Source organism: Camelus ferus, chromosome 7 (assembly GCF_009834535.1).
Source record: "Camelus ferus isolate YT-003-E chromosome 7, BCGSAC_Cfer_1.0, whole genome shotgun sequence".
NCBI lineage: Eukaryota > Metazoa > Chordata > Mammalia > Artiodactyla > Camelidae > Camelus > Camelus ferus.
Genome location: NC_045702.1, coordinates 35462594 through 35485261, shown reverse-complemented (window position 1 = coordinate 35485261; position 22668 = coordinate 35462594). Strand labels below are relative to the sequence as shown.

The following is a 22668-nucleotide window of genomic DNA, read 5'->3' as shown; positions in this document are numbered from 1 at the left end:
TCTCTTGATGCTGTCAACACTTTGCACATTCATCCTTTTTTCTTTCTTTAAGCCAAACAGATTATGAGTCATCTGGCTTCATTGTTACCATTTTCCTATTTTTCTCTAATACCTGAAGTTTTTACAATCTAGTTTTGCACCCCCATCACATTACATAAACAAACAAATATACAAATATATGCTCTCTGGGAGATTATAATGAGCTCCTAGTAATCAATCAATATCATTTTTTAGTCCTTGTTTCCTTTCTTTGTGCTGTAGGATTTGACACTATTAATAATTCTAATTCTCTCTGAAATTCTCTCCCCACTGGATTCTGCAAATCAATTCTGTCTTTGCTCCCTTACTACCTCTCTGATCATGACTCAGGCTTTGTCCTCCATTTTCGTATGTTTTCGGTGGGATCAGTTCTTTGCCTCTTTTTTTCCTCTCTCTCTCTTTCATTTAAACGATGCTTCATTTAGTTAAATGAACGCTTATTGAGCACACATTATCTGTAACTCCTTTGAATACAAAGGATGCCTTGGGGTACCTCTGTGGTCCTGCTTGAGGGCAATGGGAAAACCATCTTGTTCAAAGAGGCCTTGAGAGACTCCTAGGCCCTTTCATTATATGTTAAAATTCCATCCTTCTTTCCTGCTTTTGGCTGAGGAATTTATGATCCTTGTTAAAATACGGAAAAAAAAAATAAAGTTCTCCAGTAGGCCTAGTACATTGTCAGCTACACCTCTAGTCAAGATAGAAAAAAAAAAAAAAAAGGTCAAATTATCTAATGAAACACCAATCCAGAGACATGAAATACAGGACAGGTATGTTTTAATGAGGTAAGGGAGAAAGGTGAGAGAATATCGGGTAATAGGAGGCATTCCCTGGATAGGGTAAACCGTGGTTTGTCCCCCTGGGTTCCATAGGTGAAGTGTGGCCAAGGGCTTGCCTTGGAAAGACTAATTAAAAAGACAAAAATAAATATTGTAAACAAATTCCCATGACTGAATAAGCTTAGCATTTTGAAAACAAGAGTTCTTTTCAGAGTATATATTCCCACTGCTTTTTTTTTTTCCCTAAGTACTCTCATGGTTCTCAGTAAATGAATCTGAGTCACAAGAGATCAGCTCCCTGGAGGTGCTTAGTCTAATTAAGGACAATAATAAAAATCTCCATTAAAGCCTTTTTACTCTGGGAAAGCCATTAGGAAACTACTAGAGTGACAGCAGTTTTTCTTCCAAGTTCAAGTGTTTCCTTTCACTCCAGTGCAATGGCAAGTATTTTTTAATATCAGGTAGTCCTACTAGGCATCTCTGGATGGACCATAAACTGCTTTGTAATATAGATGATTTACTAGGCTAACACAAAAGGTGATGTTTGCCTATCGATGAAAAGTGGTATAAATTTAGTCATTTGTAATAAAACATTGCTATTTTTGTAATATGACCTGGAATTTGGTAGTCTTGGAAGATGTTTACGAAAGCACCTATGGATCTTAAAAAAATTAGAGCCCTGATCATGGAAACTTTGTATTTTATGGTATTACTTGAAAACTACCTGCTTCATAGTGTTTTCTTCATTTTAAACTTACCTTCTGCTCATACTGTTTTACCACAGATTCACCAGTGGGGTTTAACTAAGTTAGAAGTTCTTTGTTATGTGGCGTTCTTGCTCTGATGTTTGTGTGGGGATTTGAGACTACATATCCTAGCATCTGCCTCTTTGACTATGTGCATATGAAATTTAATAGAACCTAGTTGATCCTTATTAAAGCAACGTCAGTCTAATCTTCTGCTTTCTATATTTAAGGAGAATAATGCATTTGAAGAACATCAATTAAGTAAAGAGTCTTCCTGACAATCACAAGAGTATCGATTATTTAAGGACTGTTCATATAAGTGCTCCTAAAGAACGAATGTTTTAGCAGTGCCAGCAAACCAGGAAGGATCAGTTTGCATACGATGCTGTTTATGGAGTGGATAGTTCTCTGATGACTACAGCTCTGGTTTGGATACATACCTCTCCCATCACAGAACATCACAGCACCCTCCCCTGCCAACTACTCAGATGCCCAGAGCTTCTGAGTATAAACTGGGTGGCCTCCTTGCTCTTAATTTTTCTCAATTTCTTTCTATCCAAGATTTTCTGTTTTTGTGTATGAGTCTTTCTGTGAGAGGTGAGCGTGAATTTGTGGTGCTTATACGGCAACTGATATAAGGACATAACAATTCCCACCTAACATTTATGGTTTTGGCTTCAGCTACTGAAGAGAGTTTCAGGTATCTTAACAGGTTAGTAGGAGGGATGTTTTGGGGTTGGGATCTTTCTTATCACTCTTAATTTCAAATATCCAGATATTGGAAAGTGCTCAGATTAACTGACTTGAAAATATAAAATAATTTAATGTTTTTTAAAAACCTTTTATATGAGATGTAACAGACTTGAAAGATACATAAAAAGGTAAGAGTTTTTATGTGTTAAACTTTATTGAATTGTAATTGATATTCAATAAAAGGCACATATTTAAAGGGCACAATTTGATAAGTTCTGACATACCCATATACCCATGAAACCATCACCACCGTCAAGACAGTGAACGTAGCCACCACCCACTAGTGTATTCTCATGTCCCCTTGTAATAAAACTCTCTTTCTTACACTACCCTATCATCTCTCCCATCCTCACGCACAACTAAACAATCACTGGTTTCGAAAACTAAGACTTTCATATCAGACTATCCCTTGTGGTCAACACCCTTAATAAAATCCTGAGACTCCCAAGCACAGGTGTAGCTTTGAAGTTCAACTACTTGTCCTGGACAAATTGGTTAAATCTGGGTCTGCCACGCAGCAGGGGGGCTACTGTAGAGCACCACTGTGAATGATCAGATCTGTATCATGAATGATGGCTTCAACAGTGTAGTGGTGAAAAGAAACAAGAATTATATGCAAGCAAAGACCTGAAGCAACAGCTTGCAAACCTGCTAAGACCCTAAAGGTTGCATCCTGGGTTCAGCAGGTGTCTGCAACTCTAGCTGCACATTAGAATCACTCAGGGAGCTTTAAAAATGTTGGTGCCCAGGTCCCATCTTGGATTAGTTGAATCGCGATCTCTGGTACGGGCTGCTTCTCGGGATGTCATCAGTAGTATTTAAAACTTCCCAGGTTATTCTAACATGCGGTGAGAGTTGAGAATCATTGCTGATGTTTGACTTATAACTGTTTGTTTTTGAGGACCAGTCTCAGGTTTAATTTTCTTAAGGAGTTCACCCAGAATTGATCATTCGGTATCACTGTTTCCTCTTAGGAGGTTGTCTTGCGCTGGTCAAGAAGTGTTTCCTCAAGGAAAAGTAAATGGTTGTTGCTTACACGCAATTTTGATTTATCTTGCTGCCTTATAATAATCTACAAATTCTAATCAAAATCAGCTGTGTTCTGTGATTGGTTTTTGCCTTTCATTTACCATTTTCTATTTAAATATTCATGAGAGGCTGCAGAAAAATCTGGGATGTTGAGGTGTTGAGCTACTTCCCCATTCCCTCTTGGCTCTGCTCTCCTCTGTACAGTGTCTCCTGCTTCTCATAGTGGCTCGTAGTCCTCCATTCTGCAGCATCCCTGGGTCTTCCCTCTCTGCTCTCAGACTTATACTGATCTCTACACCCCAGCGAAATACCCCATCCTCTTTCTCCTCTAATACATGTATTTATGTCAGTGGCTTCCAGCATTTGAATATGGTATCTCAGGCAAGCTACTATCATGTTAATTTCAGCCTTTTGCTGATGATGCCATGACCTAAAAAACTATTATTTTTTTAAATGAATACATTTTACTTATTTTTTTATTGAAGTATAGTTGATTTATAATATGTTATCTTCTGGTATACAGCAATGTAATTCAGTTGAATATATATATACATATATATTCTTTTTCAGATTCTTTTTCATTATAGGTTATTACAAGATAATGAATATAATTCCCTGTTCTATCCAGTAGAAACTTGTTGTTTATCTATTTTATGTATAGTAGTTTGTATCTGCTAATCTCAAACTCATAATTTATCCCTTCCCTTTCCCCTTTGGTAACCGTAACTTTGTTTTCAAGAACTAATTTAATAGTGGGAAATTCCTGTTTCTGTTTCAAGCTAGTGGGAGAAAAAATTGAGGGACAGGTATGCTAGGTTGTAGCCTCCATGTCATACCATGGTCTAGTGTTCCCTTGTACCTCTGCAAACCAAAAAAAACTCAGCTTTGTCGGTAGCATCACCTTCTTGGCTTGTTAAGGGACACCGGTGTGCCTGCCTTTGAGAAAAAGAAAGCATCTCAGTGATAGTGAAACACTGATGCTTCACTGTGAATTAATGGTACAGTATCATTTTTCGAAGTACTTCCTGTGACTGTGGTGCAACAGCAAAACATCTCTGCTCAATGACCCTTGAATGCAAACTTCCATTTGTGAGGCTACCTGAGTGTTTTAGTAAATTGGGCTCTAAATTAAAGATGTAGGAATTGATTCTTCTCAAAAGGATATTAGAGTTTTGTGGGTTTTTTTCCCCCTCGTCTCTGTTTAGGTTCAGATATTTGTTAAATGCAGGAGTTTGTAGAGAAAAGGACATCTCACTGTTGTATACCATTCATGATGCATAATGGATTATATCGGAAGGATTTTTTTATTGTCCATATTCCATACTCACTTCTAAAAGTTACAGCTGCATTTAAAGTAATCCAGTGAAAGGTAACTGCAATATTATATGTTTATGAATCACCAGGTAGTCTTTTATATTTGCTTTGTTTCTTTTAGGAGAATTTTATTAGCACATATAAAAGTAGCTAAGAGGTAAAACATTTTCCTTTTGTTTATATGTAACTTGGGAAACATTTTTACTGCTGACCATAAATTGAAAAACTGTGGTGACCGTGATTAAGTCAGTCCAACATGGAAATGTTTCTTAGGTTCCTGCTACATACACAGCCCTCTGATAGAGATGTGGGGTATAATACATTATATCTAATTGGCATCATCAAGGAATTTAAAATGTATTAGGGGGAAATGTGGGCACACCTATGATTGGTATAAACCTCTGTTATGATAATAGAGCCAGTAACTTTTCATGTATTTAGCAACAGTAAAATTTTTACAAATTTTATCTGAGGGCAGATATCAAAATCTCTAATTTGTCCATGGGCATAAAAGGAATAAAAGCAGAATAAAGGTGATCCAAAGTTTAGACACCTAGGTGAACTGATAACTACCTAATTGACCTAGGTAATTGGTGAGCAGTGGTTTTAACTATTAGGTTTCCTGACAGCGAAAGGTCTCATGGTTTTTACTTTCTGACAAAAGAGAAGACACAATTTTTCTGCAGACACAAGGATATTTTTATGGCAGGGCACTCAAACAGGAATATATCTCAAAGGTCTCAGTAGAGTGAATATCATATTGGCTAATAAAATCAACCACAGCCTTACAAACAGCAGGAAAAGTCAGTCCACAGGAGTGATTCCAGGTTATGACCATCTATCTGTGAGACTATGCGGATGGCTTAAACTAAGGAAAGATTTATATGAGGAGTTGAGAAAATGTAATACAGAGACATGTTTCTCAATTAAAAATTATATCTTATAAAATATTGCCTGTATTTGAAATCAATTTAAACAATAAATAACCTGAAGTTAAAGTGAAGTTCTCCCTTCTCTTCTGTTCCCAGCCCTCAGTTGTACCTCACGTAAGTCATTTCTCTGACCCTTTTGGTTCACATTTCCTCAAAACACTACATACTATTCTCATATGGCTATTTATTCGCTCAGTAATTTGGAGCAAATCTAATATCATCTCACTATGACAGAGGGATATACTACCCCTCTCTTTTTTTCCTCTTCTCCCAATGTTTGTTAATTATTACTTTTGATTTCTGCTACATAATTAGAAAAACTAATTGTTGATTCTTTAGATCAGTATGTATTGGAGTATCTTTTGAATCATTACAAAGTGAGAAATTTGGAATTTCTATTCATCTGTTAAACTCTGCCCTAAACCCCATTTCTACTGATATGGCATTACTTGTACATTGCCAACAAAATATATTCCTGTGTCACTAAACCAGTGCTGCTGGAAGAGATTATTCCAAGTGTCATAATAAAGTTTACTCTTTTTTCCTTATACCCTACCAGTTGCCAAAATTGCACCATATTTTACTTTGGTTCATTGTTGAACCATGAGTTTAATGCACAGCTTTTTGTTTTCCTTTGAATTTCTAATTGCCTTTCTTTTTCCTTTGTCAAATATAGTGTATCTCTTCATCTTACCGTTAAGAGCCTACTTACAATTTATGTAATCCCAGGCATATCCACTTTCTTCTGGAGGATAATCTTCAATCTCTCTGACTTTCTGTTCTAACAGAGAAAAATTGCTTTCTAACACATTTGCTCCACTGCTCCACTGAGACGTCTTTTTAATGTATTCTGTGTAGTTATTTTGATTCCCAACACTTCATTTTTCTTGGATCCCCTTTTCATTTTGTTGGCGTTCTTCTCCTTGTTTGGAAATGTGCTTGGGCACATTTTGGGGGGCACATTTTGTCTCTTGCTTATCTACAGAGTCTTAAATTGCCTTCAAATTGGTTTGAGCTATGCATGAAAATTTAGGTTTAAATAATTGTGTCTCAAAAAGTTGAAAGTGTCACCTGTTTCGATTGTCATCCAGTGTTCAGTGAGCTCTGCCGATTAATGACTGAATTTCCCAGTGCTGACTTTTGCCTTAGATTTTCCTTAAACTGGACCATAGAGTATCTTACATACTGATGGGAGGGAATGCATCTGTAGAACTTGAACAGTCAGATTTACATTCTCTCTTAAAGAAGCGGCCAATGAATATTTAACCTTTCTTGTTTTTCAGAAAGAAGCTTAAGTTATAATCAAGCAATTTCCAGAAGCCTTTCTTGAGTTCTCACAGTCATGTGTCACATGATATGGAAAATTCTCAGTGTCTGTAAGGAGTAGAGTTGTACACCCAAGCAGTCCAAATAATTTAAACTATTTCCTTCTTTTATCATGAGATGTTTCCTGTGGAATGGCTTTGAGTTAATGTTAGCTAATTCTGAAGCTGATTCTGATAATGACAAGAAACACTCCATATGAACAAAGTTACCCTAATCAAAAAGTAAATATGCCTGAACTAGTAAGCAAACACCAAAAAAGTCAATAAATATCTTTTTTGCCCTTAAAATGGCCAATTTCCTGTTACAATAGTGTTCTTTCACTATAGTGCTTTCTTGCCATTCTGTTTCCGTGTTTGAGAACTTCCCTAGCTAGAACCGTTTCCTGACTCTGACTCCGTCAGCTTCAGTTATTCGACTGGGCAAATCCTGCCTTAGAAATATAACTGCTAAAGCCACATCTCAGCTTAGCACTGATTACTCCCAACTGATCATAGACCTGGAAGGAAACATGCAGCATTTCTAATGGCTTCTAAGCCTTTAGAGGAGACCATCTAGGATCATAAAGAGTTTGGGGGCTAGAAGGAGCAGTCAGTATCCTCTAGCCCCTCTACTGAAGAAACTGAATCACAGCAACGTTTGCTATGTCTTAGTTACAGGACTAGGCGGGAAAACTGAATGTAGTTTCACAGGTGTGCAGTGCACATTCTAGAAGGTGTCTCTCACCTCAGTAGGCTACAGAAATAGCACCCATGGCCTTGTTCAGTGCTGTATGGATCTCCTTACCAGTCAAGAGTCAATGGCAGAAGCCAGGTGTCCCCACCTTTAGCCCCATGCTCTTTTCATTTCATCATGACACTGATATACAATGAGATAAAGGAATGCATACTTGCAGGTGGGTTTGTGATCTTCTGGGCTTTCAGAGCCTAACGTAGTAACTATAAAAACCCTTTGTGACATTTTAAGTATATAAAGGATTAAAGAATAAAAACTAGCTCTCTCAAAATATTGATATACCAGAAGATTCCAGAATGAACTGAAGGGCTTATTGGAATATAAAACCATCTTATTATTTGTGATAAAATATGAATGTAAATAGAGCTAAGGCTGGGATGACAACAAAAAATATTATGTAAGCATTTTGTTGTAGTTTTTTTTCTCATTAAAATATGAAAGGGACTGAGATGTGAGGAAGACCTGTCAAACCATCATGACTGCCACTCAGTACATGCCAAGTTGATATGTACTAGGATTGGAAATACTGGATTTTAAAAATGATATTGATATTAAATATTAACTCTACCTTTAGAATTAAGACAAAGACAGAGAATAGTTCAGATAAAACATATATATATATATATATATATATATATATGTTTTTTTTTTTTTTTGTTCCTATGGTGCTGGCACTGAAAAAGTTCTGCTCCTTGTTTGGGCCTAGGACATGATACTGACAGTGAGTGACAGAAGCTGTTGCTATTAGGCTGTTGTCAAAAAATCTGGTGTGGACCTAGAGACAAATCAAGAGTAGTTAACAGGCAAGCATTGTTATCTGCTCTTAAATATTTTTTTTCAGATAAACTGATTTGCCTCCTCTATCCTTTATAGCTTCTCACTTTTTATCTTTTTCAACTTCTCTCCTAATGCAAAAGGAAAAGAAAAATAAAACTTTTTTCATATCTGTGAGTGTCTTTTTTCTCTCTCTCCTGTCCTTGTGAATTTCACAAAGCCTCCTCTGATTAGGTGGAAAAGAGGTGTGAAGGTTTTTCCCTCAAACACACTGATGCTAGAAAAACTGAAAATATACTCAGCAAAATATATCTGTTTGAAAGTTCACTTGAATGTGTGCTCTTGGTGGCAAAAGTGTCTGTCTTCCATTTTTCATATCTCAACCATATGCCGAGCAATTTAAAACCATTATGGCTTGGAGTTCATAATTGTAGGGGAATAAGAATTTTATTCTTGATCTAATGAATTCATGCTGAGATCAGAGTCCTGCAATGACATCTGGCCATTCATATTAAGAAGCTGGCAGTTCGGTTTTTATAAAGATTAAGTAGAAGCTCTGTCTGCTGTTTTACAGCAGTATTTTAAATTTGGCAACATATTTACTTGGATCTTCTTTTGGTTCATTCTTGAAAAATAAATACATTTCCTGTGCTGTCAGAAAGTCATACATATTGAAGTTTTTCATTTCCTTTTGTTTTTCCTAGAAAGAGGTTGTTTGGGTTTACTCAAAACTATCTTCTATTTTTTTCATTTATCCACAGTGTCCAGTTTTTTACATTCTCAAGGACCTTGACTGATGTTAGAAGTGCAAACAGTAAATGATTTAAATTAATTTTTTCTCTGGAAAGTTAAAAGGCCAACATGGTAATAGAAAAACAGTATACGTATATGTTTATAAGTATAATCGACCCTCCCAGTTAAGAACCCTTTGGTGACACTATTCTCCAAGCAGAGCGTCTTGAAAAGAATTATTAAAGAACTTGTGAACTTTCAGGCCAAGATAATTTTCATTCTAAAACTTACCAGCACAGGCACAAGAATTTCTGTCTGCTAGCCTAGGGCTATGGAACGTCCTCTCTTTTCAATTGAGGACAACCACTGAATTAGCCTCCTTTTATGTTCTGTAGGTTTAAAGCTCTTTTATTTCAAAAGGCCTTTGGCATGGTACACTGATTTTATGTTTGATTTTTATTACTGATTTTAATTGCTTCTGCAGTTGTGTGTATTTTTGGTACTCTAACTATATTGTTCCTTGTAAAATACCTGGAGTATTTTCTAAGAGGCAGAATATTTTATGAATTGTTCTTTGTGTGTAATTAAATAATACATAATCTTTATGTTACTGACTCCAACTTCCTAAAAATTTTAGAGTGAATACAAGGTGTACCTTATAGAGTTGAGGAAAAACTATTTAAATAACAAATTCTCTCCTCAAATATTCTCTTCCACAGATTTGATAAAAATGAAATAAAACAGATTCATGTTTTAGAAATTGCATTAATTATTTCTAGTTTCCTTTTGGGGACATTCCGATTTTTCACTTTAAAAATGGTTTAGCTCTGTTTTTTTATGACAAGTCAGACATTACAACTACCTTTCGTGTGTAGCATATAAAATTCCCTGTTAAAGGGTATAATTCAGCAAAGAACTTTAAAGTGCATCTGATCAAAAAAAATGTATGTGTATTTATAGCAACTACTTATTTACAATGGGTTGTTAGAAACTTAGTTTGTGGTTGTTATAAATCTTGCTGAAATAGATTTTACTAGGCAGGTATCTTTTTAAATATGAAAATAGCCCTACTGTCTTAAATATTTTGATGGAATCATGTTTAGCCACAACAGTAGCCAAACATGATGCAATCATAAGAGTTTTGTATCAGATTGATTCTACTTCATTAAGATTACTTAACAAACGGTGGGCAGGTGTTTCCCCTGCTCCCGGACTAGGTAAACAATCTGTGGTGGTGAAACAGCCAACTGACTCTCCCAGTCTCCCCCAATTTTCTTGTATTTTATTGGAGAGTTTTAATAAAAACTTAACTATATTCAACTTTTTAAATGTAAATGACCTCCTGTGTAATTTTCATAGCAATATTAAATTATAATTTCTTTTGTCATGTGGAAAATATTTGCCCCATTCTTTGGGATGGAGGCCAAGTGTACAGAGGGAAAGAGAAAAAGAAAAGAAAAGCAGACTTGCTTGTTTGAGTGAGTTAGGAGCTTAGGGTAAAGTTTCTATGATAGGTAGGGGTCCCTGAGCCTTGTCTTCAATTAGAAGTTATTGATAATTTTAAGTTTATTTTATGCATACTGAGTACTTTATGTTGAGAAGCACAGTATACTATTGGGTCAAGATGGGATAACAGATCATTCTACCTAAAGTAATATCCATGTACTCTGTCAATATTGCTGGAAATATTATTTAAAGATTACATAGATTATTTACATAAATGAATTCCATTTCACAGGTTAGAAGTGCAGAAAATTAAGATTATTTATGCCTCAATAAAGAACTATATGGGGAAGCTAATCCTTGTCCTTAGAGCCTTAGGTTTTACAATTAAGAATTAATTTTTCTATATTACCGTTAGGAACAAATTGTAAACCCTTTCCAAATTTGCAGAGTGCGTTTATGGGACATTACTCAGTGTATTCACTTAACACTAAAATGTAATGAGGTGAATTTGCATATTTTTCATTAGCTAAAGTTCTTGTATTTCTCCAAGGCTGTCTTAATAAAATGTATAGTCCGCCAAGTCTCCCATTTTCAAAAATGTTGAATTAATGGATTTTGAGAAATCTTCCTACCATCCACTTACTAGTATGATTATTTGGATAATCATAACAACACTTGTAATGCTGAACAAAATCTTTAAATTTTAAATTCAAACACAATCTCCTAGAAAACATTTTTAAAGCTTTTGCAATATTCAGTTCCTTACTCGATGTATTCCTTTAGGAAAGTCTCCCCACTTCTGACTTTTTTGAGGTTTTACCTCACTGCTTCTTCTAATCCTCTGGCTATTCCTTTTTATTTATTTATTTTTCCTTTTTCTCCTTCTTTCTGAAACCTGGAGAATTATCTCTCAGTCCTCTGTTTCTTCTCACCATGCTCAGGTCAGAGTTCTCAACTCAAATTTGTTGGCCATCCCTTCACTCACAGCCGTAGTCACCTCCTGAACTCAAGTCTGACCTCCCCAAAAGATTTTGAAATCTAACACAATTTGCTGTTCATTCCTCTTGAGTACCCCAGTGGAGTTTTCCCTCTAGTTTCCTTTCTCTGTCAATATTATTTTTCCTCTTTTAGTTCCCAGAGTTCAAATTCCAGATTTTCCATATGTTTCCTTCATCCTCAGCCCACACATTCAGTAACCAAGTTTAGTTGGTCATTCTTATGTTATGTCTTCCTAATCAAATTATTCCCTCTATTTGCTTCATTTCTACCTTAGTCCAAAATTTTAGTATTGCCTAAATTATCTCTGATTCCATCCTATCTGCTTTCTTCTTTATTTTATACATTGCAAAACCAAACCAAACCAAACAAACTCAACTTTGTGCATGCCACTCGCAAAAAATCTTAACTGACACTTGAAAGTTATTTGGAGATTTAACTCTTAGCCCCCCCCTTCTCCCCTCTCCCCCACCACCCCTAATCCTCACCAACATCATCACTAGAATACTAAATAGGAGAAAGCCTGAATTTGATCCAAAAATTTGCCAAGGGTACCATTAGATCCCAGGAAAAAATTCAAGAAATTGTTGTTTAGTTCAGTTTATCAAACTGTGGGCAAATTGTAAGGACCAGATATGACCTTCTGTAGTGAGGACATAGTAAAGTGATAGGATGCCTGTTCAGGAGACCTTTGCACAAGCCAGGAATTCTCTCTAATTTTAGAGCTTAGGGTTGGCCCAAGGACAAACTTCAGAGCAACTGCGGACCATACCACTCGGTATTTTGTTTAGTGCGGTTACTTAGCAATAAAAGGCAGCCAGACAGGGAGCTGGAGGGGCTCATGAGGTAGCTACACTGAGCAGAAAATGAGTAGTGTGGTGGAGTTGTCATGGTTTAGGCCTAGCGGAGAGGTGTGTCTTCCTTCACTGTTTAAAATGATGGCAACGACTCAGTTTAAAGTAAAATATGGTAGAATTCTGAATAAGATGATTATAATACATAGAGAATGCACATAACTTATTTATATCTATCTGGGGACTTTGGCACCTGCCTTAATCCATAGGTATCTGTACTATTCCATGAGGTTCCATAACACACCTGTGTATTTTTGGAATGCTCTTCTTGCAGTTCTAAAAATGAGCTTCCAGATATGGGTCAAGCTAAGACCTATTGTAGAGAAGGAAGGAGATGGACTTTAGAGTCAGAGAGAGGGATTCAAATCCTGCCTCTGCCACTTAACTTCTCTGAGATGTCTAGTCCTAATTTGTTAAATGGGAACAAGAATCCTTACCTCTGGAAGTACTGTGAGGTTAAATGAGAAAATTATGAAAGAACTTACCCTTAATACATTCTTTCTACTACCTTCACCTCACGTTTCCCCGAAGAATTTCTTGTAATATTTTAGCAATAGTTGTTTCCACGTTGTAAGTGTACCTCTCTTTCCTAATCACTAATTATTCACTTTACAAAACAGTTTAAAGTGTACATCTAAGTTATCATCTTCCTTGGGACACTGAATAGTTTGTTATTCACCAAAGAAGTGGAAAGCAGAAAAGTTCAAACTTCAGTTGAGCCATTGTCGATAATAGCAAACTAATGAGAAATGATGAGAAAGTGTTTCTGCATGGAGAATTCAGGTCTGTGAAAACGTATGCTGTAACTTACAAATACTCAATTGGCATGCGAGTTTTTTCACTGAAGTGAGGTGACTCTGTGGTAGGAATTCAAGCATGGTTAATTTTCATGAGTCCTCTGAAAACTTTATTAGGGTGTGCTAATTGGCCATTGTTTAAATTATGACACTTCTCATCACCTAATAATCAGTGAAAATTCTTACACATTCTGTTCTCTTCTAGGCCCCAGAGCATCTGGCTCTGAGATATGCCATTATAAAATGCCTTTAAAAAAGTTTATGAGCCTTAGTTGTAAATTGTGAAAATTTTTGGTAAAAGGAAAGAGTAAATTTAAATTTGAATAGGCTTGTAAAAGAGGAAACACTAGGTAGGAGTCATCATTCTTTTTTATTGGTTGAATAAATAAATTGAACTGATTATATCAGAATAAAAAATGTTCTTAGAAATCAAATATATGGTTCTGAGCAACTTGCTTTGCATGTGCTACTGGTTTAAAAGAAAAACAAACAAAAAGTTCTGAAGTATCTTATGTTTCTTGCTGTTCTTGCCTGCACTGATGGAACAATTCAGTCAAAATTAGGACATTCTCTGTCTTCATTTTCTCTTCCTTTTTTCCTTCTCTCTCTAAATACTGTGGAATAGGGAAACAAAGGTTATAATTTTAGATAAAGTCAAAAGTCTAAGGCTGAGAACTCACTGACAAATACTTTAAACTTAGGCAATAGAGTATGAAGGCTGGGTTTTATAGCAAATTTTTAAGAGTTGAAAAAAATATCAATACCCAGAAAAAATGGCAAGGCATTTTAAGAGTAGAAGAAGGAAAAACAGGAAACTGGCAAGTAAAACGAACTCCAAATCTTATTCTTTGTTAAATGAGGAACTGAATTTCTAAGAAATCAAACTCTGGCCTTGATGTTTGGGAAGCAAGTGAAATGTTCATTCATATATTAACTTATTTCTTCAAGAAAACCTTTGATGTTGAAGATGACATTATAAAATAAAACAATCTCAGATTTCTTTAAGGAGTTACAGTACTTTCCAGAGTCAAAATGATTGGTCCTTAGCAATAGGAGCTCTATATACTTAAAATTGCTGAAAGATTAGAATGTACTTTGAAGTTAAAAAATATTTTTTTCTAACCAAGGCATTTAACTATGGAAATCACTAGCTTTATATATTCATGAATTCAAAGAGAGACTGAGAGGGTTCCTCCAGGTTAATGTATTAGACTAAACTGGTGTGGGAAACCTCATCAAATACATTTTAGATCAAATATGAACATTCTCATCACATACATTTGGGATACAATATAAACATACACAAAAAAATTAAATACAAAACTGGGCTTGAAATAGAAGAAGAAGTAGAGGAAGGAGGAGGAGGAGGAAGAGGAGGAGAAGAAGAAGGAGAAGAAGAAGAAAATCTTGTGTCAGAGCTGAAGAGAGAACTCAAAATCAGAAGAGTCCGAAAGGGGTTTGTCCATGAATTCTTTCCATGAATTTAATCAGTGAATTCCTTTCTGGTGTGTGTGTGTGTGTGTGAACTATTTTGTTGAAACAAGAAGGAAGGAAAGCCTCAGCTTCAGGCACTGTGCAAATGAGGAACCTGAGACCTAAATTCCTTTTTGAAAGTTGTAAGTGATCAAGGTATATGTGAAATAAAAACTAGGAAACCTTGACCTCCACTTATGCCAGGAAGTCAACAAGGAATCTTGTCAACTGCAGAAGTGAAGGGTGGAAAGAAGAGCGACAGCTCCAGGAGCCCTGAGCAGGCTTGAGTCTGGATTCATGGTAATACGGTAATTGCAGGGTATGAGAATACCCACTGGAGCCCTTAGTTGGGGTCCGGAGCAGAAGCAATCCTGAAACCATGCTGCAAGGATACTCCCACACTCCAGGGCATGCAGTGACCCCACAGGAGTAACCTTTGCAGAAGAGAAGCTTACAGTAAAATAACAAATATTGTAAGAAAACAAACCGCCATTAGAATCATCATCAGACACAACACATGGGAGAATTTATTACCCTGTGAACTGGAGATTGCAGAGCACATTCAAGAAACTTTAATGTAAATCAAAGAGACAAAATAGAAATGAGAAGGATAGACTAAATTGTTTTTTTGGGAAAAAAAGGTGATGGAGAATAACCACATGGAAGTTAAATAAGTGAAAAATGTAGGCATTGACATAAAACCTCAGTGTAGAGGTTACACAAGACTAGATTCAGCTGAAGGAAGAGTTAATTAATTAAAACTCAGATCCAAGAAAATCACTCTGAGTTCAGTACAAAGAGTTAAAGATAGAAGATATGAAACAGAAGTTCGAGTTGTGGACAATGGAAGAGAAGATCCAACATAATTATAATACAAATTTCAGAAGGAGAGGATAAAGACAGTGGGAAGAGGACTTTATATGAAACTAAAATAGGGGAAGAATTATCAAAAATTTTTTAGAGTTAGTTCCAGAACAGGATAAGTAAAAACAAATTTACTTCTAGAAACACCATAGTGGAATTGTGGTACACAGAAGACCAAACAGATTTTAAAGCTTTCAACTGTTAGGAGATATATAACCTACAAAGGAACAGCAATCAGATTTTTCACAGACTCTTATCAGTGTCTACTTTTATTAGAAGACAATGGAATACTTCCAATAATCTGAAAACAAATAACAAAACTTGTCACCATTTTTATATTCATACAAGTAATTATAAAGAGTAAGGAGAGAATAAAGACTTTTATAGAAAAAAAGAAGATTTAAGAGTTTACAGCTCATCTATTTTTCAAGAAAAAACTGCTTAAAGATACATTCCCCCCAAAAAGAAAATTGAACTCAGAAAGATGAGTGGGATGCAAAAAACAATGCAACAAATAAATTGGTAAACGTATTGTATTGCTAAGATTAAATTTATATTAGCGCTCCAAAAGATTTGGAATTTTGGGGGGAAGTTACAGAGGAATTAGAAAATCAAACAAATAGTTTAAGAAGTGACATAGGAGAAACTGAAGTAAAAGCACCTTACATTCCTGTAATTGCTTTTGAGGTGGATAAGTTAAAGAATAAATTTGTTGAATCTCTGTTTGTAATACTTAAAAAATAGAATTAATCCTTCATTAAGAAATAGGGTAAAACATTGTATATTTATATAATTAATAATATACAGGCATTAAAATGAATGAAATAGATGAATATCGATGTGGTTTAATCTCAAAACCTGCTGATGAATGAAAACAGCCAGTTGCAAATAGATACTTCATAGATGGTGGCCCTATGTAAACTTTTAAAACAACACCAAGCTATACTCTGTGTTACATATTCTATTTATTTTAAATGGATATTGTACATTTTTATATCTAGAGACATTGGCCTTGGAGTGCTTGCTGATGGTTTTCTGTTGTTGCCCTTGTGGTTTGGTTTGTTTGGGAGAAACACAAATAGAGGCAGCTTATCTAGTTTGGATAACTTACTTCCAAAGTCAGTCCTCTGAAGCAATAGCAGCACGGTGCATAATATTCTTGATAAAGCTGATGCCTTAGAGAGTTAAACTTTTGCTAATTAAAGGGGCCTTGATAAGATTTGATATTATCCAGTGATATCTCAGTGTATGCTAAGACTTCCAAAATTATACTTGCAGATAAAAAGATACAAAATGATATGCAACTTGGGAAACTTAAACTATGTCAAGATCCATGATTGCTTCAAACAAGTGGTGCATTTTACTCTGTTTTCTCTTCAGGGGAAAATAACGAAACTACCTAAAAGCAAATGTAAGACTTTGTTTTTGTTGAAATCCTAGACAAACTATATCTCTAGAATTTATTGATACCATAAACTCTGTTTTTATCATACCAACTTTCAGCACTTTAAAGATTTACATATGTGCTTGATAAGTTGAAGGATAATTTATTTGTAGTACATAGTACCAGGATATTAGATTTTTTTATATTTCTTAGGAAAAATGTGTTTAACAAACATAAAATAAATGAGAATTTTGGTGTATCTTCTATATGAGGTATGTACTTGGTCCAACACGTATCAGAGGGAATACTGACATGAGTCCAACTACTTCAGAGGATTTTTGAAGAATTCACATTTGATGATGCTTTTTGGAGAAATAGTGTTTCTATTATCAATTTTCATCAAGATGACATCCAGTGGGTCACCACCAATGTGACTCTGTGTAGCCATACCTTTAGTTAGATACCTTAATTTAAAACTGATTAGAATCTGAGTATATAGATTCTGTAAAATAATAAAGGCAGTTTTAGTCAATTCCCATCCTCAAAAATCCATCAAAGACAGTGTAAAACTAACTGACAAAGAATAACAGAGCAAATTACAAGAAAAGGGAGATTATACAGTCAATGAAATAAGCAAGTAGACATAGCTCTGGACCAAATCTATTAAGACATTTAAATTATGGAAATTTGGGGCCAAAATAAATGAAAATCCAAATCTGAGCACTGACACAAACCTCTTCTAACCTCAAATCCCAAAGCAACTGTCCCTAAAAGTTTGTGACCCAGACTGAAATGTGTATCTGAAACACCGACTTTTGCCCATTTGGTCTTTTGCATGATCTATCCATCTAGTCTGGAATGCTGCTTTTCCCAGACCCTTGTAGGGTTGGCGCCTCTTCTCAAGTTTTTTCCTTAGACGTTATCTCCTTTGACATCCCTGCTTCAGTAGCATGCATTCCACCTCCATCATTCTCTAGCCCCAAATCCTATTTTGTTTTCTTCTTGTCATTTATCATTTCTAAAAGTCACTTATTTATTTGTTCATGTGGTTTTAGTCCTTGTTTTCTGCCAGAATTTAAATCTGAAGTAGTTCGGAACTTTGAGTTGTAGACTCAAGTTAGTATCCCCTGAACTTAGATGATTGCTTGACAATTAAACGATTTTGAATAAATAAATGGAGGAATGATTAAAACACACCTAGGTTAGGATTAAAGTAAGTAGTGGGATACATGAAGAATATCCCTGAAGTAACTGATTTTGATACCATAGTATGTTAAGGAAATGGAGGTAAAGATAAACCACACTGACATGCGGTTTATAGTTTTCTATAGTCTGATTTCCTAGTCTAGGAAATTTGGAGAAGCGAGGTTAAGTGAGGGTGGAAGTAGTGACCCCTAGTTTGCAACACAATATCCTGGAATTGAAGCGCTTTATTCCATTGATTCCTGCCTTGTAAAATTGAAGGGGGAGCTCTTTGAAGGAGGAAAGAATTGGGGAGAAAATTCTTGCAGCAAAAATGGAAACAAGGATGCCAAATGTTCTAGTTCTCCCCCACTATTCCTCTCCTCCATGTTCTTCATGAAATAGTTTAGTTCATTCAAAGATGAATAATAATAAACACAGAACCAGCACTTGTCTAATGCACTAATACAACAAATAAATAGCAGGCAAACAAAAGAAAAGAAGGCAAACACATTAACAGTATGTGGAATGTACATCATAATTGAGAGTATTCAAAAAATCAGGAGATAATTTAGTTAAATGGCTTCCCATATTATCAACAAAATTATGATCACTTAAAGAATTTAAAGGAGAGATTCAAAGGTTAAAAAGGAGATAAGAGGAAACTGGAAAGAGATAACAATAAAAGAAATGGAAAGGGACCATTAAAAAAATTAATAAAATGGAAGTCAAATTAGAAACCACAACCACCACAATGAAAGAATAACATGATGAAAATGACTCTTCAGGACATGGTGGATAGACTTGAGCAAAGCACTTAAGACCACAAATAGAAAATAAGAAAAATATAAAATAAATTTGGGCAGAAAAATAGATAGAAGAGGAAGTTAAATTATATTTAATATAGACTTAATTGTACTTCCCTAAGGAAAGAACAGAGCATATGGTACAGGAAACATAATTTGAATCTCTAATAAAGAACATATTTCTTTAAATGAAAGACCACATTCTTAAACATGGAAAAACTTTGCTTGAAATAAAACAAAACAAAAACAAACTAAACTAAACTAATTGTCAATGCAGTACAGTTCTACAAATTACAGATCAGAATAATGTACCCAGGGATGGAAAAGCAATATTGTAGGTACTGATGCTGAAGTTTGAAAATTGACAATAATAACATCGCTTCCAATGATTTCAAAAACCCAGGATAAATGGGAAATGAGGAGATTTAAATGTGTAAGTTTTCTAATTTTTAAAGTTAGGGAGTTAATAGATACTATAGTCAAAAATAAAATACATTGACTCCAAACTCTTAGTAGTTTTCATAATCGTGTTTCTTTAAAAAAAGTTCTGAAAATTTATTAACTCCTATGATTAAAAAACAAAACATTTGTCTGTAGGTCAGCAATTAAATTCCATTTTTATATATTTTTTATCTTTAAAATTCAACAAAACAATATTTAACATTTTTCTTTTAAATAGCATGTGGCACAATCCATTTTTTCTACCTTTTAAAACTTTGTATCATTTAGTCTTTGTACATGCATAGACTCAAGAGATACAGAGACTTATGTTAACAACAAAGGCTTCTGCTTCGCAAATGATGTTTTTGTTTTACTTTCTACTTTGATATCTTTCTTATATCCGTTTTATGAAGCAAGTGAGTACTTTTACCAAAAGTTCTAAATAATAAAAGTTCATATCCAAATAATACTCTAGCTGAAGTAAGCCAGAAAGAGAAAGAAAAATACCATATGATATCACTCATATGTGGAATCTAAAAAAAAAAAAAAAAAAGACAAACGAACTTGTTCACAAAACAGAAACAGATTCACAGACACAGAAAACCAGCTTAGGGTTACCATGGGATAATGGGGTGGGAAGGGATAAATTGGGAGTTCTAGATTTGCAGATACTAACTAATATACATAAAATAAACAAACAATAAGTTTATACTGTATAGTACAGGAAACTATATTCAATATCTTATAGTAACCTATGATGAAGAAGAATATGAAAATGAATATATATATTCCTATATATATATATATATATATATATTTGTGCTGTACAGCAGAAATTGACACAACATAGTAAACTGACTATACTTCAATAAAAATATTTTTAAAAACCCAAAAACATAGTAGGCAATAGACTTGACACTCAGTCTCATTATTAATGAGTTAATAAGGAGGTACATATAACACATAAAAAAAAAAAGAATACATTCATCACTCACTGAAAATCTTCAAAAACATTCTCTGAAATGAAATTAATGCCTGTTAGAGGATTAAGGTCCAAAATCAGGGCACTCCATAAGCTGATTACAACTTTTCATTCCAACTGTATCTTCAATTCATTCCTTCATAGGAAGCTTCAGCTCCAAGCAGGTCAGCTCACAGACTGAACAGACACTACCTACCTACTGTGAGTCAGGCACTGGAGTAGGTTTGGGGAAATAAAGACTTGAATATTAAGATTCAGTCTCTATCCTTGAGGATGTCACATCCAGTGGGAAAGGCAAATAAACCACTAATTATAATGACAATGTGTTAAATGATAAAATAAAAATATGAGTAAGGTGCTGTGGGAGATGTGATAGCAATTAATTCTGCCTAGAGGTGGTGAAAAGAGGACATGACTAGAAATAAAATTTAAAAATCTATAAATTTAGTGTGATAGGGGTAATATATTTAGATCTTCTAATATAACTAAGACGTTTCATCTACCTTCACTACATCTGACAGGTAAGTGTGCAAAGTGAACGTCAGCTTGGGCAGAAGTGAAAGAAAGTAAAAAGCCTGCTCCTATCCCCTTATAGGGGAAACAGGAAGGCAAGGAGGTCAGACACCAGATCTAATCCACTCCAAGTCCACAAGTTTGGAGAATACCAAGCTGCTTCTTCTGGTGCTGGGGGAAGCCTGGTATTTGGCTTGGGGCCACGTCCAGCATCATGTCAGAGCAGTCGAGAATCCTTGGCAGCAGGAGGTGGCAAGACAGATAGCCTTTAGGGAGATGTCTAGGTGCCTTGTGTTCTGTACCTAGTGCAGAGGAGTCCAAAAGTTCCTAGTATCCTGGTAATAGGGAACAGAGTGTCTGAGAATACCTGTGGATGGACAGAGACCTAGGGCTGGAACACAGAGCTCAGGGCTTCAGTTATACATCAGGCTGGGAGTATGGGGGGAAGGTCTGATCACTTATATAAGATAAAGCAGCTGAGGTCTTCCTCGAGTTATAGTGTCTAAATGAGTTTACCACATAAGTGTGGGGCCAGGTGAAAAAAAATATATGTAGGCTATGATAAGGTTCTGAAACTTTCTCCAAATAAAAACCTTTAGAATGTTTTTAACTGAGGCCCTGGCAAATCAGCCCATCTGTTGGGAGGGTAGGGAAGAACAGTAAAGGCAAAGTGGCTAGGAGAGAGAGTAAACCCAGTGAAACATGACAGAAACCTGCAGAAATAATCCACAACAAAATAAGGCCCTGAGATAGGGCAGTTGGATAATAGAAAGAAGGTGACAGAATTTTTGACTGAGGTACCCCAAGAAAGTACATATGTGAAAAGTATTCATGAGGAAGGAGGAAAGCCCTAAAAATGGTTTGAGTTTTCTACTATGGGCACCTGGATATACAGGGTTATAATTAATTTATATTGGAAATAAAAGGGGACAAGTGGAGTTTGGTAGAAAGAAAATCTTTATATTCTGTGTGAGGCATGTAATATTTAACGTACCCATGGGGTATTTCATTAGAAACAGTCAAGATGCAATACAGGTGAGAAGCCATTATTTAATGAATTAATTCACTAAATTAATATTCTGAGGACATACACAGTGTATCAGACACTTGTTCAGCCCTACTCATCTACTGGTAAGTATAATAAACAAGATTCATCTATGTACATATTTGTGAGCACAAATCATTAGAATTTTAAGTTCTAATAGTGAAGATAGATGCTAATCAAGTAATGGCAGAGAAAAGCCTAAACCACAAACTGTGATAAGGCCGAGGAGGGAAAAATAGAAGAAGCATTAGGAACAAACACCAGGAAGAAATTGTCTAGCCCAGGAGGAAAAGGATAAGCTTTGTTGCAACATGTAAAATTATTAACCTGAGGTCTAAAAAATATATGGGTCTAAAGCCAGTATGCATTGTGCGCGTGTGTGTGTGTGTTGGTATGGAGAGCGAGCATTCCAAAGGGTTGGAATAATTTCAACGGGTCAGAGACAGGAAGGAAAAGACAGCATGTTTGCAAAGCAAGCTATTTTGGTTGAGTGCAGAAGAAAGTGAAGAGATATTTAAAGTTAAGATGAAGAGACCCTTTTCAGATAATGATGGAAGAGCTTCTACCAATCTTCCCTCCACACTACAACTTGAAGGCATTATGAAGCAACTCAAAAGAAGCAGAAACTGGAGGAGAGTTGACCCTTGAAAGCAGGGACCTGAACTGGGTAACATTTGCACTTGAGAGCCCTCCCCAGGGTGCATGGTGCTGAGGCAGCTGTAATAGAAG

The 22668-nt window shown here is 35.4% G+C and overlaps 1 long non-coding RNA gene across 1 annotated transcript in view; it reads left to right on the top strand.

Moving 5' to 3' along the window:
* LOC116664884 overlaps positions 1-22668 on the top strand; it is a 668708-nt gene that overhangs the window by 259328 nt on the left and 386712 nt on the right. The gene's annotated exons all lie outside the window — the stretch shown is intronic.